Source organism: Ceratotherium simum, chromosome 17, assembly GCF_057802395.1.
Source record: "Ceratotherium simum simum isolate JZ-2026a chromosome 17, ASM5780239v1, whole genome shotgun sequence".
NCBI lineage: Eukaryota > Metazoa > Chordata > Mammalia > Perissodactyla > Rhinocerotidae > Ceratotherium > Ceratotherium simum.
The window spans coordinates 18,750,335-18,774,405 of record NC_141916.1 but is presented as its reverse complement, the minus strand read 5'-3'; the positions used below and the strand labels follow the sequence as shown (position 1 = coordinate 18,774,405).

At 39.5% G+C, this 24,071-nt stretch overlaps 1 protein-coding gene and 1 pseudogene across 2 annotated transcripts in view; one reads left to right on the top strand and one right to left on the bottom strand.

The window, feature by feature from the left end:
* The window catches only part of LIMA1 (LIM domain and actin binding 1), an 86,805-nt gene extending 73,687 nt beyond the window's left edge, over window positions 1–13,118 (bottom strand). For both annotated transcript variants that reach the window (XM_014786447.2, XM_014786448.2), the window contains exon 1: window positions 13,013–13,118. The gene's annotated coding sequence lies outside the window, so the exon portion shown is untranslated. The remainder of the gene's footprint in view (window positions 1–13,012) is intronic.
* Window positions 13,119–15,841: 2,723 nt separating this feature from the next.
* LOC147914736 (E3 SUMO-protein ligase KIAA1586 pseudogene) lies at window positions 15,842–23,086 on the top strand (annotated as a pseudogene).
* Window positions 23,087–24,071: the final 985 nt, after the last annotated feature.

Here is a 24,071-nt window from a genome sequence, read left to right as displayed (position 1 = left end):
AGGGAAATTACTTTAAGCCTTAGTCTCATCATCTCTAAAATGTTCTTTGAGTTCTGTGCTAAAATAAGTGCTTAATAAATAATGATAGTGGTGGTAGTAATAAAAATAGCTAACATTTATTGAACATTTACCATGTGTCAGATACTGTTTTAATTGTTTTGCACATATAAATTTATTAATCCTCACAGTAACACACTCAGAACATTATTGTCCCACTTTACAGATGAAGAAACTAAGGTCCAGAGAGGTTAAATAAATGTTAGCTCTTATTCATTTTTTAGGCGGCTGGGAAGGAAACAAAATGACCTGTAGCACAGAAAATAAACCAGAAATGCAGTTCTAGTGTACACTGTATTTCAGGGTCAACTTGTTTTTGTTAAATCAGCAATAAAAAAAAAAAGGAGCACGTTTAATGTCATCTCTGAGAAACTGGTAGTGACCACCAGGAACACCAGATCTGCTTAAAACTCTGACACCATTTCTCTGCATCAGAAAGTCTCAATCTCTGTCAAATTATACCTTGTAAGGGCCAAATTTTAGGTGTTCTCAACACCTCTGTAAAAACTCTAAGTCAAAGATGATAATGGGCCAGCCCCGTGGCGTGGCGGTTGGGTGCGCGCGCTCCGCTACTGGTGGCCTGGGTTCGGATCCCAGGCGCGCACCGACACACCGCTTCTCCAGCCATGCTGAGGCGGCATCCCACATACAGCAACTAGAAGGATGTGCAACTATGACATACAACTATCTACTGGGGCTTTGGGGAGAAAAGGGAAAGAAAAAAAAAAAGAAAAAAAGGAGGAGGATTGGCAATAGATGTTGGCTCAGGGCCGGTCTTCCTCAGCAAAAAGAGGAGGATTGGCATGGATGTTAGCTCAGGGCTGATCTTCCTCACAAAAAAAAAAAAAAAAAGATGATATAACTATCACCTTCCTACGTGGCTTCTATTATTCTATTCATACATTTGACTATCTTATCTTCTTGCACTTTTGAAATCCAAATTATCTTTTACATAATTGTAGCAATCTTCACATATCTTATTTAGACAGGTAAAAGAATAACCTCCAATTACAGCCTTTAAAAATTGACTTTGGTCTAAAATTTTCAGGTCATGAAGAACCATCCAAGCACCTTTTTTGTTCTTCTTTAAATTAAGGAATTACTAGATCCAATCTAAGTTTAATTCTACCTCTCTCTCAAATCTAATTTGTCAGTCACTTGGTTCTTCTCCCTCCCCCGCAGTTGATAATTAACTCATTGTAAGGGCAAACATAATCCAATGGAGTGGGGCTTTTTCAGTATTTTTTCACACATAGTAAGGAAAATCTCTGTCCGTAAGCAGAAAAACAGAGAATTATATCAGTAACTTCAAATTTAAAGCGAAAAGTATAGTTAATTGGGAAAAGAATGTGGAAATTTATAGTTGACTAGGGCCATTACACAAAGCATAGATTTACTGTGAATAGCCTGCTTCTCACTTAACCTTTGTACCACTCCATACTTTAACATCAGATGCAACAAATATCAGTGCCTGGGACAGTGTGGGGGCTCAATAAATATCTGTCATACAAATGAAAAACAGTATTATACTAGCTCTCAGTTGCCACATATCTCGACAAAGGCCCACCTACATAATTGAATAGCTGCCTATAAACTACATGCTCACAGGTCTTGCCCATTACATGCTTAATTAAGACAAAGTAGCTAATTAGAGTCTTCTTTACAATGTCAAAGCAAGAGAAATTTATACACTTATTTTAAGAAGGCTGCTTCCGTTAAAGATATAACCTCCTTATACAAGTCTTTTGTCCTTAATAATTAATCAAGTTTTCTCCAAACACAGAGGTTCTTAGTTTCACTCCTGGCTATTTCCAGGAAGGGCCTGGCTTCCATTCTTCTTATCTGAAATTTTAGATGATGTGTTTTTTTCAGGACTTGCTCAATCTGAAAAGGTAGTTCAGATCAATTTAACCAATCCTTTAATAGGAGAATTAAAACAGGTTTGCTGAAAAGTGACTCTTCTCTAGGCAAGTTCTCTAATCTTTCCTTTCTGTAAAAATCTGAGAAGCTAACCCAGAACAATGCTTTAATCAGGGACAAGCAGAGATGACGGTGGTCACATAAAGAATTATCAAATCACACAGCCACAGAAGTAATAAAATTTTGCCACTTATCTGAACCAATACCATGCATCTTATTTCTTAAGGACCAGTTACATATATACTAATGTTAGGGCCGGCCCTGTGGCTTGGTGGTTAAGTGCGCGCGCTGCAATGCTGGTGGCCCGGGTTCGGATCCCGGGTGCGCATCGAGGCACCACTTCTCCGTCCATCCTGAGGCCGAGTCCCACATACAGCAACTAGAAGGATGTGCAGCTATGACATACAACTATCTACTGGGGCTTTGGGGGAAAAAATTAAATAAATAAAATCTTTATACTAATGTTAATGTTTTAATTAAATTTTAACGTTTACCTTCTAAAATTACATCAAATTATAGTGCTGTTTTAAAAAGTTATTGAGAGGCATTTATTGAGTAGTGGCCTTTTAGTTGGCATGGAAAAGTCAATCAACTTCTTTGGGTCTCAGTTTCTTTGTCTCAAAAACAGATAATAATTCACAAGGGATGGTTATGAGGATTAAATGAGAGAACAAAAGTAAAAGGACTTTGAAAACTATACATTGCTATAAAAACTTTCATAATTTTTAATAAAATTTCAAGCCAAGGGCCGGCCCCGTGGCTTAGTGGTTAAGTGCGCACGCTCCGCTGCTGGCAGCCCGGGTTCGGATCCCGGGCGTGCACCGACGCACCGCTTCTCCGGCCATGCTGAGGCCATGTCCCATGTACAGCAACTAGAAGGATGTGCAGCTATGACATACAACTATCTACTGGGGCTTTGGGGGAAAAATAAATAAATAAATAAAATTATTAAAAAAAAAATTTCAAGCCAGTTTTCAAGAAAAAAATAATGGAATTAAAAATAAGTCTACCCAGGGCCGGCCCTGTGGCTTAGCGGTTAAGTGCGCGCGCTCCGCTGCTGGCAGCCCGGGTTCAGATCCCGGGCGTGCACTGACGCACCGCTTCTCCGGCCATGCTGAGGCAGTGTCCCAGATACAGCAACTAGAAGGCTGTGCAACTATGACATACAACTATCTACTGGGGTTTTGGGGGGGAAAAATAAATAAATAAAAATTAAAAAAAAAAAAAAATAAGTCTACCCAGGGGCCGGCCCCGTGGCTCAGCGGTTAAGTGCGCGGGCTCCACTGCTGGCAGCCCGGGTTGGGATCTTGGACGTGCACCGTTGCACCGCTTGTCAGGCCATGCTGAGGCGGCGTCCCACATAAAGTGGAGGAAGATGGGCACGGATGTTGGTTTAGGGCCAGCCTTCCTCAGCAAAAAGAGGGGGATTGGCATGGATGTTAGCTCAGGGCTGATCTTCCTCACACAAAAAATAAGTCTACCCAACAAAGAGAAACTGGAAGAAATTAGAACTGATTAGTTACGTTGTCTGGTTCAGCTACATGTTAACAAGAAACTCCTTGTTTAAAGCTGTTGCTAAAAAAATTTCTAATCAATATACTGTCCTATTTCAGGGTGTATAGTAAGTATAATGAAAATATACATTCCTTGAGGATTCTAGGTAGCTTTCTTATCTTTCTCCTAAAGAAGGAAAGCAGAAGAAAACTTCTGGTCGCTTGAGGATTCTAGTCAGTTGGGTTCTAGTCGTGCTCTACTTGCTTTAAATCATGCAGTAAGAGCTAAGAGACTAGCACTAGAAAATAAAACAGAAATGCAGGGGCCGGCCCTGCGGCGCAAGCAGTTAAGTGCACACGCTCCGCTGAGGTGGCCCGGGGTTCGCTGGTTCGGATGCCGGGGCGGGCACCGACACACTGCTTGTCAAGCCATGCTGTGGCGGCGTCCCATATAAAGTGGAGGAAGATGGGCATAGATGTTAGCCCAGGGCCAGTCTTCCTCAGTGAAAAAAAAAAAAAGAAAAGAAAAGAAACCAGAGGGACCGGCCCCGTGGCTTGGTGGTTAAGTGCGCGCGCTCTGATGCTGGCGGCCCGGGTTCGGATCCCGGGCGCGCACCGAGGCACCACTTCTCCGTCCATCCTGGGGCTGAGTCCCACATGCAGCAACTAGAAGGATGTGCAGCTATGACATATGACTATCTACTGGGGCTTTGGGGGAAAAAATAAATAAATAAAATCTTAAAAAAAAAAAAAAAAAAGAAAAGAAACCAAAAATGCAGTTCTAGTGTACACTGTTATTTCAGGGTCAACTTGTTTTTGTTAAATCAGCAATAAAAAACAAAAAAAGAGTAATAACCCTGGAAGGAGATGCTGACAATGGTAGCAAATAGTGGCCCACATCCTGGGAATACCTTGGAAAACCTGCACTCAAATGGAACTGAATCCTGGCTATCACAGTATCCAAACCTTTGTCCTGCTACTTTCAGAAATTCTCAGAGACTGCTACCTGATTTGAACCCTGATGGAACTACCTCAGCGGTCATCCATTAAAAAAAAAGACAAAAAACTTTGGATTGCCAACCCAAACAAGGCTTGTTAAAATGTGAAGTCTATCTTCAAGGCGTATTCATTCATTCAACAAATATTTACTGAGCACGTACCATGTATCAGGCAGTGCTCCATGTGCTACGGATATAACGTTAAGAGTAACAGACAAGGTCTCTGCTCTCATGAAGCTTCCATTCTACTGGGGAAGCAGGACCTTTAAACACTGTGATTAGTGCTGTGGAGGAAATACCAAGAGAGTAACCAGAGTGGTGGCAGGAAAGGGGCAGCTACCTTAGATAGTGGTCTGAGAAGGCCTCTCTGAGTGAAGGATATTTGAGCCGAGACCTGAACGCTGGGGAGGAGAGAGGCAGCCAGCCAGGTGAAGAGAAGAGATGGGGGAGTTTTCCAGGCAGAGGAAATAGCAAATGCAAAGGCCCTGAGGCAGGAATAATATTCCTAGGGAGTGAGTGAGGAGAAAAGTCTGAGATGATGACAGAGATGAGCGGCAACCAGATTAAACAAGGACTTATAAGCAATGGTAAAGGATTTTAATTTTATTCTAAGTGTGATGCAAAGCCAAACATTGCTAAAAAATAGTGTGTTTGCAAGATGAGATATATTTTGTATACTCTGTGAGTATTTAATTGTTTCTTATATGTATAATGGCTACAAAATGAAAAGGAAAGCCAAGGTTCTCACACTTAGAAGGCTTATAATCTTTTAAGGAAGCAATAACTCATAAATAGTGACAGCATTAGGTAAAAAATGAAGTAAAAATAAAGTGCTAAGGGAAGACTGGGGAGGGAGACTGATTCAAACAGAAGAAATTTAAAAAGGCTTTATAAAAAAAAAGTAGCATTTTATTTGAGTTCTTAAGGAAAAGGATTTCAGCAGGAGTGGGGGGAGAGGGAGGAGCATGAGACTGTGGGAACTGCATGAGCAAAGGCACAGAGGCAGGAAAGGACAGGGTGGGTCCAGGAAACTGTGAATCATTGTATGGCTACAGTGCCAGGTGGGAGGGTAGAGATGTGAAAGATAAGCCCAGAAAAAGAGGCTGCCAGGGTGTGGAGTGGGGGTCTTAAAAGGCATGCAGAGGAATTTAGATTTAATTTACTTGGGTATTGGTTCCCCTTAAGTGTGTAAATGAATCTCTAGAGGTAATTGTTAAAACTACAGATTCCAGACCCCATCCCCCCAGATATATTGATTTGTAGGTCTAGGTAGGACCTGGGAATCTATCCTTTAACCAACACCCCAGGTGATTCTGAAACAGGTAATCGAGGGAACCACACCTTAAAAATCAATGTTCTGTTTTTTTATGACAACTTCCTACTGAAAGGGAAAAACTAAAGCCAACTCAAGGATTGCTCAAGGACCGGAGTAAAAAAGGTGCACCTGAATTAGAAGACTGATAAAAGAGCTGTCATCACTGGTGGGGTAAAATCGACCAAACTTGGTGATTGAGAAAATGCGGAGAGAAGGACTGAAGTGTTCAAGACAACATCAAGCTTTCTCCTTAGGGAAACTAGGTGGATGCAGGTGCCTGGCACACAGGGACTATCTACATAGTTGGAAGTTGGAAATATGGATCTGGAGCTCAGAAGATATGCGAAGGCACTAAACATACTGGTTTGGTACTCTAAAGTAAATTCAAGACAAATTAAAGAATTACACATAAAAAGAAAAACCATACAAATTAGAAGGAAATCGAAGTCAACATTTAATCCATCTCTGGATGGCAAAAGACTTCTAAACATAAAAGCAACAAAAGAAATCTCAAAGAAAAAGATCTATAAATAAGTAATAATTTACCATATACAAATTTAAAAGGCAAATAACTAAACATCTGACCACAGGACAAAAAATTAATCTTAAAATGAAGAGCTTATACAAGTCACAAAGAAAAAACACTAAGAAAAGTTTCTGTATGGAATGGTAAAAGTTTTAAATAGCTTGGCTTGGCAACTGAAACCTCTTGTCATAAAATGAGACTTGCTTTACATCCATTAGAGACGATGGGGCTCTGTGGCATAGATCAACAGGGCTCTTATGACTTACTTTACCAGGTTGTCAAGTGTCAGTCTACAGGAGTGCCTAAAAAATACCAATCGTTGCAATTTCTATTGTCCTGAGGGCACAAACACATTAAATTGCCCCCAGGTTCCATTATGCCTTGCTATCCTCATGGAAATTGACTTTACTGGATCTAGTCTTTCCTCGGGCTCTATATATCTAAAATGAGTGAAGGATTAGGAATAGGACAAAAAATAATTTCAAATGTCTAGTGAGCAGCGGCTCATAAGTCATCCTTTCAACACAGAGGTTGATAGACTTTGGGATCAATAGCCCAAACCTCTCATCTTACAGATGAGGCTCAGAGAGGATGAATGACTTCCCCAAGATCACCTAAGCGGTTGGTTCCCAATACCAAGTTGGGAATCCTAACTCTCAACGCAGCATCCTTTCCATTTTGAGGTGCTGCTCCATCAATCACAAGCTCTGGCTTCTCATAACAATGGGCATTTAAAACATCACAATTTCAGGTGCGGCCCAGTGGCGCAAGCAGTTAAGTGCGTGCACTCCGCTGCGGCGGCCCGGGGTTCGCCGGTTCGGATCCCAGGTGCACACCGATGCACTGCTTGGCAAGCCGTGCTGAGGCGGCGTCCCATATAAAGTGGAGGAAGACGGGCATGGATGTTAGCCCAGGGCCAGTCTTCCTCAGCAAAAAAAGAGGAGGATTGGCAGATGTTAGCACAGGGCTGATCTCCTCACCAAAAAAAAAAAAAAAAAAAATCACAATTTCAACTTCTGTACACCTTCCACTTCATCACTCCACTCATTCAATCTGGCCTAATAAAAACCTGTACTCTCTCCCTGAAAGCCCCAAATAACCAAAGAACCCCAAACAAAAAAACAACATAATTAAAATGTTAAGACCCAAATAAAAACGGGAATGAATTAACCAAAAGACAATTCACAGAAGAAGAAATCAAAATGGAAATGAATATGTGAAAAGTGTTCACTCTCACCTGTAATTAAAGAAATACAAATGAAATCACTTTTGCTTATAAATTAGTAAAGATAAAAAATGGGATTCAATATTTGAAGGATGCACTAAGATAGGCACTCACAATCACTGCAGGTGAGAATGTTAGTCTTTATGAAAAGCAATTTGGCAGCAGGTTTAATATTTTTTAATTTACATGCCCTTTTGACCCAGTAATTCAACTTTTAGGAATCTAACCTAAAGAAGGCAGCAGGTTTAATATTTTTTAATTTACATGCCCTTTTGACCCAGTAATTCAACCTTTAGGAATCTAACCTAAAGAAATAATGAGTGATTTGTACAAGGATTTATGCATAAATTTGTTCTCAATTTTTTCACTTATTAATAATGTTGTAACAATCAAAACACCCAAGGGCATAATTAAATTACGCAACATGAATACAACAGAGTATTAAACATTCATTAAAATTTTCACATAATTTTGATGCCATGGAAAATTATGACATAATGTAAAGTGAAAAAGCAGATACGAAACCATATCTTCTGTAACAGTATGAGCCTAATTACCTTGGTGTTTTTGTGAGAGAGAGTGTGTGTGTGTGTGTGTATCAAAGGAAAAAGAAAGACTAAAAGGAAATATACCAAATGGTAGTTTTCTCTGGAACAGATTATGGAATATTTTGTCTTCTTTTATAATTTTTTTCCCCAGGTTTTCCGTATTGAGCACATATAATTCTTATTTTCTAAACGTATGTTTATATGCATGTTTGTATAGGTGAAAATAAAACAAGAATTATCTATCTAATATGAAAAAAGCTTTTAAAAAAGATAAATTTGCAAATCACTCACATGGAGGTGTTAGTTGAAGTCATAGGAAACAGGTTAGATTGCTCAGGGAGAAAGTATAACGAGAACAGGATGCTGGACAGGGCCATGGCAAACACCCAAATTTAAGGAGCAAAAAGACCTTAAATGAGTGAGTTAGTGAAGGAGCACAGGAGGAAGTGGTTAGATTAGAAGATGGAGAACCAGGTAGAGTCATGTCAAGAAAGCCAAACGAAAGGAAGAACCAGAAAAGTTGTCCACTTGGTCAAATGTTGCCAAGTGGTAAGGAGGACAGTGACAGGGCCATTGGAGGGAAATCACGGGGCACTAGGTATGGACAGACAGGTTTCCTCTAGTGCTGGAGGTGGAAGCCAAATCTGAGCAAATGTTCCCTGTTCAGTAAAACTGACGATGAGGAAAAGAAGTTCTGAGCCATTTGCTTAAATTTCATGGGAAAAACAGATTGTGGGAATCTAAAACCAAATAAAAGTAGATCAGGATTACTAGTCTATGGGTAATGAAACAAAAATTGGCGATACTTTGGTGTGCAAGAAAAAATATGTTTGAGGGATTATAAAGTTTTCCATACAGTAAGCTCCATTACAGGATAAATAAGGGAAAAAAATAGCTCCACACTTGTTAGCAGAAGTTCAAAAAAGCTGCATCGGGCCAGCCCTGATGGCCTAGTGGTTAAGTTCAGCGCACTCCGCTTCAGCGGCCTGGGTTCGGTTCCTGGGCGCAGACTTACACTGCTCTGTTAGCAGCCGTGCTGTGCTGGCAGCCCACATACTAAAAAATAGAGGAAGATTGGCATGGATGTTAGCTCAGGGTGAATCTTCCTCAGTAAAAAAGAAAAAGAAAACAAGAAAGGGGCCAGCCCGGTGGCATAGCGGTTAAGTTCGCAGGCTCTGCTTCGGCGGCCCGGGGTTCACAGGTTCAGATCCCGGCACAGACAGACGCACCGCTTGTCAAGCCAGGCTGTGGCGGCGTCCCATATACAGTAGAGGAAGATGGGCATGCATGTTAGCCCAGGGCCAGTCTTTCTCAGCAGAAAAGAGGAGGATTGGCACTGGATGTTAGCTCTGGGCTAATCTTCCTCACACAGAAAAAATTAAAAAAAAAAAGAAAAAAAAGTTGCATCTTTTTTTTTGCTGGGGATGAAAGTTCTTAGTTTCAGTGTAGCATTATTTATTTATTTATTTATTTTGTAAGATTAGCCCTGAGCTAACATCTGTTGCCAATCCTCCTCTTTTTGCCAAGGAAGACTGGCCCTGGGCTAACATCCGTGCCCATCTGCCTCTACTTTATATGGGACACCGCCATAGCGCGGCCTGACAAGCAGTGTGTCGGTGCGCACCCGGGATCCGAACCCAGGCCGCCAGCAGCGGAGTGCATGCACTTAACCGCTACGTGACCCGGCCAGCCCCTCAGTGTAGCATTATTAAGAAACTCTTTAAAAATAAAAAGAATGTAAAATTTCATGGTATCATATTAACTTCTTATGACTGGATATATGAAGTCTCTAGAAATGTTTTCAAGTATAAAGAAATCATTTGATATGCTAAATAAGGAATTCCTCATTGGGTCAAATCTAGTCCTTTTTATGAAAAGAGGTCTGCATTAGCACAATAACTTGACTGAGTCTCAAGGACTTTGTATCCAGCCACAGAATAAACATATCAGTATGGTCCTACCAGGAGTACCATTTACCACAGAATCTCAATTCCACAATCATTAAGTAGAAACTACTCAATTTACAACCACTCATTTGTTACTAAAGAACCTTGAGAGTCTGTGTTAAGTAATTTAACATCACCTGGAGATTACTGTACACAATCTAAAATAAAGTACTTTAACTTCCTATCAAGAAACATACAGTGAAAGACCACAGCAACCTGAAAAAAAAAAGACTTTTCTTATGGAAATTCTTGACTTAGGAACCAAGTCACACATTTTCCTACCTGCAGAAAGAGTACAATTCCAATCTAAATGAAATTCATCTGTCTGTATGGAATTAAGAATGCCTGAAAACTTGTTTTGCTCTCAACATAAATAATGACAAATTCTCCCAATTTGTGGTTAGGTGGCCTTTTATGGCAAAGATGTCTAGTGATCTCCCACACTCTCAACATTCTTTTGTGTTTGTGTGTATATGTCTTTGATGAACTTTTCTGGTACAGAGGCTCTAAGTTAATTACAGTATATTGTTGAAAAATACCAGAGGAAAGCCAAGAATTTGAAACCCTAAGAGGAACAATAATTAAAATTGTACTTGAAAACATTATAAGAAAACAACATAATCATTGTAGATACCCAAAACACATGCCAATACCTACTGCCTTTCCAAAAATTCCTGGTGGAGACCACTTTCCTAGAGTGTGAACAGAAAGAAAAGAGGTAAGCAATGTCAGAGAAATGTGTTCATCAAGTACCATGGCTCAAATTACCAAATGAAACAACCACAATCTGTATTATCAACCCAAAATCTCTATTTAAAAAATGAAAAACATAATCATATAGAAGGGACCGTGTCATGTTCATCCTCTGTATACAAGACGGGCACACAGTAGGCAATTAATAAAAGCCTGCAGTTATATGAAGAGCCCTCAAGACTACCATAGACTTCAGATCATCAAAACTCTGCAAAGAATCTTCAAACACTTCTGACCCTTTCCTCCTCCACCCATCTACCCACCGTGCCTCCTACCAAAAAAAAAAGGAAGAAAAAGACATTTTGAGGGCACCTTAGCAAGAAAAAGTATCCTCTGTCATCAAGACTGCTGTCAATAGAATTGTTTTCACTTCTGAAGTTTTCTCTTCTTAGAATTATTAGAAGGTTAAAATTTGGCCCACCTTTAACCAGAGTCTGTAACAAAACTTAAATGTACCAAGTTAAACAAAGTTACACAATGGAGCAATTTTTATAAAATGGCACTGCTTTGCTAATGTTGCCAATATACTAGTCTCTTCCCAGAGGCTCTACAGTTCAGGGACTACATGATAACAACACTTCCAGGCCCAGTACAGAACAGTGAAAATAGCTCCACTATTTACTAAACTGTCACAGATTTAACAACAGGTCCTAATCTCATCTTCAAAAGGCAATAATGTAGGCAGAACACAAGATAAGAAATACCAGTGATACAAATACATGGACTAAAGTGAATCACTCACTGTTACTCAAAGGTTTTTGTGATTATTGCTGTTTGTTTTGTTTTTAAGGGAAAATAGAAGAGGGAATTTCTAAAAAAACTGTATTAGCTGTGCTTCTATAGCACAATGGGCTGATCTCTAATATAGCACTGACCTCACTAATACTATAAGTCATATCTATTGATCTGCCTAATCCGTTTGATTTTAAGCTCTTTTAGAGTAGGGAGTTTGGAACTTTGAATCCACAGCAGGACTGACACAACAGAGGCACTCAAATGTTTTGTCCAAAAAATGAAATAAGTTCCCAAAGTAATTACCTAGTACCAGGTTATGTGTTGTTCTATTGATGCAAAACAAGGAAATATACATGCATACACTTTTTTTTTAAACCGTCTCCTCTGCTAACTCTATAACTTTTTGAAGGTCTACCTAAAACATGATAATCCTGCATCCAGGCTATAACTTCTGGGGAACTTGGAAAATGTTTGTTGAGGGTCATCTTTTGTATCCACATCAGACCTCAGAAGAAAGTGTTATTTTATGGTTCCTAAAATATTTATCATTTGTGAATAGTATTAGTAACTATGCAGATAAAAAGTATTCCTTTAACTATTTACATCAATAGCAAAAGAAAGAATATCTAAGGCCAAAGAACAACTCTCCCCTAAACGGGTATTGTCTTAAAGGCTGATAACTCCCTAACTACCTTTGACTAACTTGAAAAGTCAAGTCAACAGAACCATCTGGATCAGGCACACTTTTGAAAACTGGAATTAGATGAAAGACAATAGTAGTTCAAATATCTCTTACCATGATCAGCTAAATTTCTTGTCCCAAGCACCAGTAAGGAGGCAAGAAAGGGCACCAGATGGTTCGCTCCTAACACTTACAACTTCAAGCCTAGTAGGTGTAGCCAGGAGTGTACAGTTACCTTATATTAACACCTACGTATGTTGGTGACAGGTACGAACGATATATACATGATAGCGATTCGCGGATGACACATCCAGCTGCAAAGACTGCTATCTTCTCGACACACCACAAAAGGGTGTAGGTGTCTTAGAGTTCAGTTGGCAGAATGGAAAGGGAGAAAAATCAAAGACGGAGGGAAGGGCTGAAAATGAAGACGGTAAAAGAGCAGTTGAACATCAGAATATTTCCCTGGGAGACTATTTTGAATTCTGATGAACTGCCACCTTCCTCCACCAACCAAAAAAGTATAGCGTTAGAAAGGACTGTTCCTGGTGGAAAAGGAGGGGGTCCTCTCAGCTCCCGCCCTCAGGCAGCAAAGGCTCAGCCCTACATAATTACTCCCAACCCCAGCACACTACCCAGAAGTGAGGAAAGAGCAGAGGGTCAGCGACTCCTCCACTCCTCTCTGGTGGGGGAGGATTCACGCCCCTTGTGCTCCCCACGTCCCAGAAGTCGCGGGAGAAAGAGGGTGTGGAGGGAAGCCGGGGTCTCGGCGCACTCTCCGGCTGTGGAGGATGTGGAGAGAGAAGGCCCTTACCCGGCTAAAAGCGCTCTCTCCTCCGCGCTGCTACCAGCCCCGCCACGGGTCCCAGGCGCTCTGCCTCGCGCACCTGTCGCGACCTAGCAGCAGCACCTACAGCTCCTGCGGCCCCGCCCCGGTCCGGCTCTGAGCCCCGCCCCTCACCCCGCCCACCGCCGCGGGGGCGCGCACGTCAGCCCGCCTCCCGTGCGGCCTCGGGGCGAGCGTGCGCGCCGCCTGCTGCGTGCCCTGCCCTGGCGGCTGCTCGCGTTGCTACGCGGTGCGTGGCGTTGGCGTTTGAGAGGCGGGGTTGCTTTAGCTGTCCACGCCGCTCTCTGAGGACTCCCCAAGTGTTCACGGCCTTGGGCTTTATGCTTTTCTACTTTGGCGTTAACTCTCTGGCTCAGAGTTACCGCAGTTTGACTCGGGAGCGACTGGGAGGTTTGTCCTAGGCTCAACTGCAGGCCTGTCCCCAGCCAGGTTCCTGGTGCTGTGGTGGCGAGTTCTGTGCAGGGAGGAGGCCGTGTGTAGAGGAAAGAGCTGTAAATAAATCCTGGCTCGACCGCTTGACGTTCATCAAGTCGCTTCGCCTCACTAGAGCTGAGTTTCCTCATATGCATGAAGAGGTTGGACAAGGGCAGATCAAGTTCTCCAACAGCTCTAACCATTATGGTTCCTATGCTTAGAACAGGAGCTGTGCGAAAGGTGTAGAGAACTCAGGAGCCTAGAGCTCGGCCATCCTGTCCCCCGATTCTTGCCCCAGTTCCCTGCAGCTGCATGACTGCCCTTTAATAGTGTCCTTTCCTTCTGCTGCACGTAAGTGTAGTAAGGTTTCAGACCACAAATTTTCTGAAGCTTCTCGGAATTCATGTAGCTTGATTGGTACTATAAGGGGCTAGGAGTGGTAAACGCCTGTATTTATACTTCGTAGCAGTGAAGGAAAATTTTTAAGAGAAACGTCCAACAGCAGATGATGGATAGACCAAACAGTTGTTTCCGTCTTCCTTCAAGTATCCAGCCTAGACTGGTTTCTGGATACGTATCAAGCATCAAGACTCTCTAGAAAAACTGACAGGCACCATGAGAATGTAAAAGGGTATGCATCATCAATATAAAATGGTACTCCAGAAAATGCATTCCCTTGAATGTGGAGTTCCCTCAATGTACGTCAACCCCTTCCCAAATATTTTTTTGAATCAACCCAATAAGGGCTCTTACTCTCCACGAAGAAGACTAATCCTAACCTGGGATAGAGTTTTAGATCTAGATTTGAATCTTGACTCAGCCACTTGTCAACTAGGCAAATTACCTGCTTTCCCAAAGCTTCTCTAGTGCCCTTTTGAAAATAGAGCTAGGAGTACACCAAAGTTGGCTTTTACCAGTTTGCAAGGCTGATTGCTAAATTTCTGGGGATATTATGAGCCAGTTGTTAAGCATAACTACTATTAAAAATCAAACTATATAAATTTGCAATTAAATGTTAAAAAACAGGTAATAAATACTCAAAGCTCACCACTTTTTTTTTTTTTTTGGTGAGGAAGATTGTCCCTGAGCTATCATCTGTGCCAATCTTCCTCTATTTTGTATGTCGGTCTCCACCACAACATGGCCTGATGAGCCGTTGTGTAAGTGCATGCCTGGGATCCAAACCTGCGAACCCAGGGCCGCTGCCAATGTGGAGCATGCAAACTCAACCACTACGCCATGGGCCAGCTGCACAACTACTCAACTCTTACATTAAAAATGGGAGTGGCCATGGGGCCAGCCAGGTCGCGCAAGCAGTTAAGTGCGCACGCTGTGGCGGCCAGTGGTTCGCCGGTTGGGATGTGGGCGCGCCCTGACTCACCGCTTGGCAAGCCATGCTGTGGCGGCCTCCCATATAAAGTGGAGGAAGATGGGGACGGATGTTAGCACAGGGCCAGTCTCCCTCAGCAAAAAAAGAAAAAAGAGGAGGATTGGCAGATGTTAGCACAGGGCTGATCTTCCTCACACACACACACAAAAAATGGGAGTGGCCATGTTCCAATAAAGCTTTATTTACAAAAACAGGTAAAAGACTGCTGAAGAAAATGTTGATAATGCAGAATTTAAACTTTAAGGGTGTGGGGCCAGCCCATGGCATAGCCGTTAAGTGCTCACACTCTGCTGCTGGCGGCCTGAGTTCGGATCCTGGCGCGCACCCACCACCACTTGTCGAGCCATGCTGTGACCGCGTCCCACATAAAGTGGAGGAAGATGGGCACAGATGTTAGCCCAGGGCCAGTCTTCCTCTGCAAAAAGAGGAGGATTGGCATGGATGTTAGCTCAGGGCTGATCTTCCTCACAAAAAAAATAAATAAACTTAAAAGTGTGTCACATCCATGGCCTTGACGTTATAACACAAAAAAATTGAGAAAGTATTCTTCCAGTATTTAAAAACTGTTATCCAATTTAGCAAAGAAGTTGCTCCTGTCATTGATAAATGAATGAAGTTCCAATATACCTCTTGACTATTTCACTTTTGTCTTACTGGTTAACTTAAACAAAAATATCAACCAACATCCATGTCTGAACTACACTTCTTTGGCAGTGATGTGAGCATCATTTTTGCTGAATTGAATCGTAATCAAGCATTTATTCATAATCTGATTTTGTGAAATTGTTGGAAAAAGAATCAAAACTGATAGATTTTCAAGAAATAGCAAGTCACACTGAAGGTATAGGTATAGACCAAAAAGCAAGGTAAGTATTTTAATTTAAAATTCATGCTATCTAAAATCATATTATAATCATTAACAAAAATATTACGTTAACCCCCAAGTAGTATTGTGATTTTACTAACATAACAACATTACTTTTCAGATTCTGATCCCTAAAATGCCAAAGTAACAGAGAGACTTACTAAGTTTTTTAAATCTGAAGAAGTTTAAAATAGACATGGAAAATAATGATAGGAGTGAAAATGGTGGGATACCTAAGCTAATGGAAACAAATTTCAGAACTGTTAAATGACCAACCATTGAAGAAAAGTCATCATGTTCATCAAAGGGAGAAATAGATAATCTTGTGCTTCCAGATAGTTGGAATAAAAAACCAGTGTTATGTTTTCAGAACAGTACAAATGGCTTGAAACAAAAGAATGTAAATTAGGATGTAATGATTGTTTGATAGTTCAGCATTTGGGAGTGACAGCAGACAAGCATGTCCAGGGGTCCAAGGAATGGAGGGCATATTTAGTAACCCCAAGTGGTATTAATAAAACTACTAGGCAAACTTTTCTGCAAAAAAAAAAATTAGAGAACATGATTTTTCTTTCTTTTTTCTTTTTTTTTTTTTTGTGAGGAAGATCAGCCCTGAGCTAACATCCATGCCAATCCTCCTCTTTTTGCCGAGAAAGACCGGCCCTGGGCTAACATCCATGCCCATCTTCCTGTATTTTATATGGGACGCCGCCACAACATGGCTTGACAAGCAGTGTGTCGGTGTGTGCCTGGGATCAGAACCTGCGAACCCTTGGGCCGCCGAAGCGGAGCGCGTGCACTTAACCGCTGCGCCACCAGGCTGTCTCTGGTCACATGATTTTTCTAAAGACTGTACTAAGATTCAAGATTTGTTAAAAGAATCAACTAATAACTCAATTTCCAATTTAGTGTATAAACTAAATAATGAAAATATTGATACTATTAAAGAAGTTTTTAATTCTCTTTACAGTTTAATAAAACATAATAGGCCTTTATCTGATAGTGAGGGGGCAATAGAATTAAAAGAGAAAAATGGAGTAGATGTAGGCAACTGTTTACCTACACGATACAGTGCAACAAGAACAGCAGAACGTATTGCAAAAGAAATTGTATGAAGACATTTAAGAATATCATAGAAGAGAGTGCCAGATATGTGCTATAATTGATTAGGCATCTATACTTTTGAAGAAAAGCACCTAGTGATTTATCTCCAGTGCACAGTTGAATCGTTTTCTGTACTGGTGATGATGTTTGTTGCTTTAAAGGAATTAGTGTCAGCCACAATGGAGTGTATTTCTAATAAATTATTGTCTACTTTAAATGATTGTGGCTTTGCTAATGAATATTTGAAAGTGAACTTAATTGCATTTTGTTCTAATGGTGCTTGTACAATAGTGGGAAGCAAGTCTGGAGTAGCTACAAATTTGTTAGAAAATTTTCCTGAAGTCATCATTTGGCACTAAGTTACCAATTACAATTCAGTATCTGAAATAAAATAAGGCAGTCATTTTAAAATATTCTGGATAAAATTTATTGTATTTATCACCAATCCAATAAAAATCAAATTGATTTAGAAACTGTAACTAAAGAACTTGAAAATGTTAAAACTGGTCGAGTACTGGGGTCGAGATGAGTAGCACGTAGTTTACAAACTGCCAGCGCTGTATGTCAGGCATATCCTTCATGGTATATGCATTTTTTGCATTCTTTTCTAGTTTAGCAAAGAGATTAGCTAATGTTAATTTCTTGCAAGACTTTGCTTTACTGATTGACATTTTCAAAGAATTTTCATTATTTTCAAATGCATTGCAGTCAAGATCGACGAACATTCAGAAAGTAAAAAAATTAATCAAGTGCACCATAAAAGCTTTGGAAAACTTAAAATTGTTATTAGAAAGCATGAATCTGATGTTAAAGATTTGTCAGATAAGTTTAAAGACATTCCATTTAATAAAAATAAATTTGAGGGCTGGCCCCGTGGCTTAGTGGTTAAGTGCTCCAGCTCTGCTACTGGCTGCCCGGGTTCGGATCCCGGGCGCACACCGATGCACTGCTTCTCCAGCCGCTGAGGCCACGTCCCACATACAGCAACTAGAAGGATGTGCAACTCTGACGTACAACTATCTAATGGGGCTTTGGGGAAAAAAAAAAGGGAGGAGAATTGGCAATAGATGTTAGCTCAGAGCCAGTCTTCCTCAGCAAAAAGATGAGGATTAGCATAGATGTTAGCTCGGGGCTGATCTTCCTCACACACACACAAAATAAATAAAAAATAAATTTGAAGCTCTGCCTAGAAATATGTTACTAAAAAGTAATAAATTTATGCCTTTTATTAGAAACAAAGCATTTTTAATTATTTTGATTTATTAAAACCATCTCCTTGGCCTTATGAACAACCAACTTTACCACGGATAGCTGGTGGGGGAAAACTGTATCATTTAAGTGACATTTTAAAACATGAAATTAATTTGAATGATTTTCAGGATTTTGTAGATAATAATGTAAAATCAAACAATGTACAATCCCAGCAACTATACAAAAAGCTACAAAGATAGCACTATTGCAGTCAGTAGTGCTTAAGCTGAAAGAAGTTTCATTTTAATGAATTTCTACAAGGTGCGAAATGGTAGTTCACGTATCGAATAGTAGATCACGTATCAAACAATGACAAATTTATTGGAAAAAGAGTTAGCAGGTGGGGATCATCAAATAATGGTTATACTATTACCCTTTGCATTTCTCCTGTGTTGGGTCCTTTGTTTCTTTACTCCTGATTTCTCAGCATTGTCACTATTGACATTAATTCTTTATTCTTTATTCTGGGGGACTATCCATATTCATATGTGTAACTCTAATTCATTTTTAAATGCTTTGAAGTATTCCATTGACACATATGTCACTGCTGATGGACATTTAGATTAGTTCCATTTTTTCACTATTATAAACAATGTTAAAAGGACATACTTTACTTGTATGCGAGAGTTTCTAGGTATATACCTCCAGTTTATCCTTTCATCCACAGTGTGAGATCTTATTTCTCTACATCCTTGCCAAAACTTAGTATTATCAGACTTAAATCTTTGCCAGTCTGATGGATATGGAATGATAATATCATTGGTTTAATTTGCATTTGTCTAATTGATAATGAGAATAAATATCTTTTTTGATGCTTATTGGCCATTTGGATTTCTTTGTTGTGAATTGCTTATTCAAATCCTTTGTTCATTTTTTTCCTAATTCATTTGCTGTGATTATTTTTTTCTAGTCCCTCCTGGCACTTGTTCATTGGTATACATATTTTCCATCACATTAAAACAATTATTTTTTCTCTCTCTCTTTTTTTTTTTTTTTTTTTTTGCTGAGGTAGATTCGCCCTGAGCTAACAGCTGTTGCCAATCCTCCTCTTTTTTTGCTTGAGGAAGATTAGCCCTGAGCTAACATCCATGCCAGTCTTCCTCTACTTTGTACATGGGATGCCGCCACAGCATGGGTGAAAGGTGGTGTAGGTCTACATCCAGGATCCCAACCTGCAAACCTGGGCCACTGAAGTGGAGTGCACCAAACTTAACCACCACGCCCTGGGGCCGGCCCGCAGTGTATTTTTGACAAATGAGTACAGCAGTGTACCCAACACGACAACCCAGATATACAATATTTCTGTCACCCCCAAACAGTCCCTTGTGCCCCTTTGCTGTCAATCTCCTCCCCTAATCCTTCACCTCTGGCCCGCGCAACCACTGATCTGCTTTCTATCATTACAGTTTTGACTTTACTGGAATTTCATATAAATGTTTGTAGTCTTTGTGTCTGGCTCTGGCTTCGTTCACTTAGCATAATGCTTTTGAGATTATCCATGTTGTTTCATGTATCAGTAGTTCATTCCTTTTTAATGCTAAGTAGTATGTTCCATTGTATGGACACATCATAATTTATCGACTCACCAGTTAATGGACATTTGTGTTGTTTCTGGTTTGGGGCTATTATGAATAAAGCTGCTGTGAACATTTACATACCAGCCTTCATATGGACATCTGTTTTCTTTTCTCTTGGGTAAATACTTAGGAGTGGGATTGCTTAGGAGTGGGTTGCAGTGTAATGTGCATTTAACTTTTTAAAAAACTGCACGACTTTTCCAAATTGGGTGTACTATTTTGTGTTCCCACCAGCAATGTATGCGAGTTCTAGTTGCTGCCCATTCTCCACTGTACTTGGTATTGTTGATCTTTTTAATTTTAGCCATTCTAGTAGGTGCTGTGATATCTCATTATGGTTAATTTGCATTTCTCTGATAACTAATGATGCTGTGCTTCATTTCATGTGCTTATTTGCCTTTCATATATCTTTTTTGGTGGAGTATCTCTTCAAATCTTTTGCCCATTTTATTAATTGGATTATTTGTCTTATTACTGAGTTGTAAAAATTGTTTGTATATTCTGGATACAAATCTTTTATCAGATACATGCTTTAAAAGTATTTTATCCTAGTTTGTGGCTTGTTTCTTAATTTTTCTTAATAGTATCTTTCAAAAAACAGAAGTTTTAAGTTTTAATGAAGTATGGTTTATCAGTTTTTTCGTTTATGGCTTGTACTTTTTGCATTCTAAGAAATCTTTTTCTAACCCAAGGTCACAAGGATTTTCACTTGTGTTTTATAGTTTTGGCTCTTACCTATGGGTCTATGATTCAATTAAAGTTAATTTTTTGGTATATGGTGTGAGTAAGGGTCAAGGTTTTTCCTTATGGATATCCAGTTGTTCCAGCACCATTTGTTGAAAACGCTATCCTTTCCCCCATTGAATTACTTTGGCTCCTTTGTTGAAAATTAAGTGAATATATTTGTATTGGTCTATTTTTAGACATTCTATTCTATTTCATTTAACAATATGTCTATAATAATCTTTTAGTAATTAAAATAATTTATTTTGCTTTGGTGAAAAGTATTCAGAAGTTATTCTTGGATATGATGAATCCTATACATGTGAGCAGTTTGCATTCTTCACAAGCATCTATTACTCTGACCGGAAATGTGTATGTGCATTAAAGGTATTTTCCCATAAGTAATTCCTAGGATAGTAAGTTATCATTGTAGGGAATATATATATTTTTATGTATAAGAAGTAATTATTCCCCTGAAAGCAGGCCTTTAAAAAAGAGAGAAAAAAAAAAGTGATTAGGCATACTTTGTTTGCTTATAGCTTCATTTTCTCAGAATATAGAAAAGGGAGTAAAATAAACTCTTGTCATGTGGCAGTTTTTTAAATAACCAAAACTATGTTCTACTAAGGAGGAATGAGAAATATTGAAAATTTCAAAGGATAAAGCAGAAGAAATTCTGTTCTTTGGGAATAACAGCCACATAAATACCACAAATCAAGGAAGGGGATTTCCTGACTTCTGCTTCCAAGCAATTCCAATAACTGAAGAAGGAAGTCATTTTCCTTTTTAAAAAATGTATTGTTGGCAGGATTAGTGTACTTCCTTTCACACTTTTAGGATTTTAAACACATGTACACTAATATTCCTGAACTTCATAAACCTTTGGGATTTTATCCATTCTTAGTTTGCAGAAGGTTAAATTGTTTCAGTAAAAAGTTACTCTGTTGTGGAAATGTTACATAGCCAGGGAGATGATGCATTACCAAGAGGGAGGGAAACACCCGGACATTAACACTTGACTGGGAGGGATCCCTTGCTCTGGTGGAATAAGCATAGCTTTGGATTCAGAATTTGTTTGCATTTCATCTCTTTGACTTCTTAACATGAGTCAGGAGGCAAGTCTCTTAGTTTCTCTAAGTCTCAGCTTCTTCCTTGGCAATAATAACGCTTGGGTGACAGTACTGTCATGAAGATTAAATTGAATGACACCTAGCACTCTGCTTAGCGTGTAGTACACATGCAATAAATATTAAATACCTTTCCCACTTCTCCCAGTCCTTCCTCATATAGGCTGAGAAGTTTTCTGGAGGTAAATTGCATACCCCACAGCATAAGCTGATCTGTTGGTTCTTCCTCATTCTTTTAGTAACAGAATGATAGAAGTTTGAAAAGTACTGGAGAACAGGAGAACATCTGAGCTCTGGGATCAGACTGTAGGATAAGAAACTAGTTCAGCAGGAAGTGTGCACTGTCAGCCTCTTAAGGATCATATGCTCAAGGTGTCCAATCCCATCGCACATGTTTAATACCTCAAATGTCACTTGATGGTAGAAGACTCTCTAGGGAACTCTGTGAGAACAGTACCCAGCTGTATTGGAAGGCTGACCTGAGAGCACCTTTTAGTCTTTCTCTATCCTTCTTTGTCCTCATGTAATTTAATTATGTCCTCTCTTGCTACAGCTTTTAAATTCAAAGATACGTATTAGTAGTGGCTGTCACCTTAAATTACCAGATTCTGGCCCCCATCGCCTCCTCCCACCCTTAACCCGTGAAAGACACAGTGGTACGCCCTAATTTAAATTGCTGCTGGTTCCTCCTCCCTGCTCCCTAACACACTTGCCCATTCACAATTAATTTTATTCCTAAAGTCAGGAAAAAGCTTTTCAAAATCTCCTGGCTATTTATTGGGAAGACCTCCACATCCCTATTAGCAAATAACAGATTCTCAGTTATGTGTGCAAATATCTTAATGTACTCTTGGGATATTACAGAAAAATTATCAGTTTTTATTTTGAGAATATCTGCCAAAACAAAATATTCTCAATAATTAGACTGATCATTCTAGCTTATTGTTATGTCTATATCACTACTCCCATTCTGTTGAAGAACAAATGAAGATTAGACTTTCTATATACTGTTTATGCACTGTATTAGGCCCTGCGAATATAAAAAGGAGAAGATTTGGACCTTACACTTAAGTCACAAGGAAGGCAAGCTAGGATTAGAACTCAAAGTCCCTAATTCTTTTTTTTCCATGTGTAAAAATTCTGTTGTATAGTGCATTGAATCTACCTCAGACATAAAAATATACAGAACTCTTTCTCTGATTCTATACATAAAATATATTCATGTGTATGTATGTATATTCAACTTAGATTATAACACCTAACAAATAATATTTCATTGATTGATTTCCAAATGCTCATTCTTTATTCTGCTCCTTTTGTTCATGTGAAAATTTGAGCCTGCTCAGATGTATATACAAACTTTTTTACACTTTCTCTTACAGTATCACTCAGATACAGAACCATCAAGAGTAAGAAAAATACTCAGTCATTAACAGTCTTTTCTGGAGGGAGATCTAGTTAGAAGAAATAATTAAATATCTTTATTGTTCTAGCTGTTGTTACGTGGATATTTTGGTATTTGCTGCCGAAAGCACCATTAAAGAAATTCAGTCTGTAGTTAAAGCACCTGACGTAGATGGCTTTATTTAGGTGTTCCTCCAGATTTTCAAAGACTAGATCATTTAAATCTTATATAAACTTTTTCAGAACATAGAAAAAGTGGAACTATTCCCCAGCTCTTTCCATAAGACCATGACAGCCTTGATACCAAAACGATAGGAAGAGAGAGAAAATTAAAGGCCAATCTCATTATCGTAGACACAAAACTTCTAAATAAATTGTTAGTAAACTGAACCCAGCAGTGTATTAAATAGAATATATGCATGATCTAGATGAGTTTATTCTAGGAATGCAAGGGTAGTTTAACATTCAAAATAAAATAAAACAGGGCCAGCCCCGTGGCTTGGCGGTTAAGTGCGTGCACTCTGCTGCTGGCGGCCCGGGTTCGGATCCCAGGCGTGCACCGACACACCGCTTCTCTGGCCATGCTGAGGCCGCATCCCACATACAGCAACTAGAGGAATGTGCAGCTATGACATACAACTATCTACTGGGGCTTTGGGGGGAAAAAATAAATAAATAAAATCTTAAAAAATAAAATAAAATAAAACAAACTATCAATGTAAATTACCATATTAACGGATTAGAGGAGGAAAAAGCTGTGAGCATCTCAATAAAGATAGAATAAGCATTTGAATTCAGTACCCATTCATGATAAAAGTTCTTAGCAAAGGAAAAAGGAAACTTTCCTAATCTAGTAAAGGAAATCTATAAAAAACTTAAAGTGAACATCATTCCTGACATTAAAACTTTAGAAGAATTCTCTCTAAAAATAGAAACAAGATAAGGATGTCTACTGGTACCACTTCTAATCAGCATTTTACAGGAAGTCCTAGACAGGGCAGCAAGTCAAGGAAAAGAAATAAGAGATTTAAGAACTAAAAAAGAAGAAACGTTGACAGGTAATATGCTTATCTTCATAGAAAACTCCAAAGTATACAACCATAAATTATTAGAAATAAAAATTGAGTTTAGCAAGATGGCTGGGTATCAGATCAATATACAAGAGCAAATA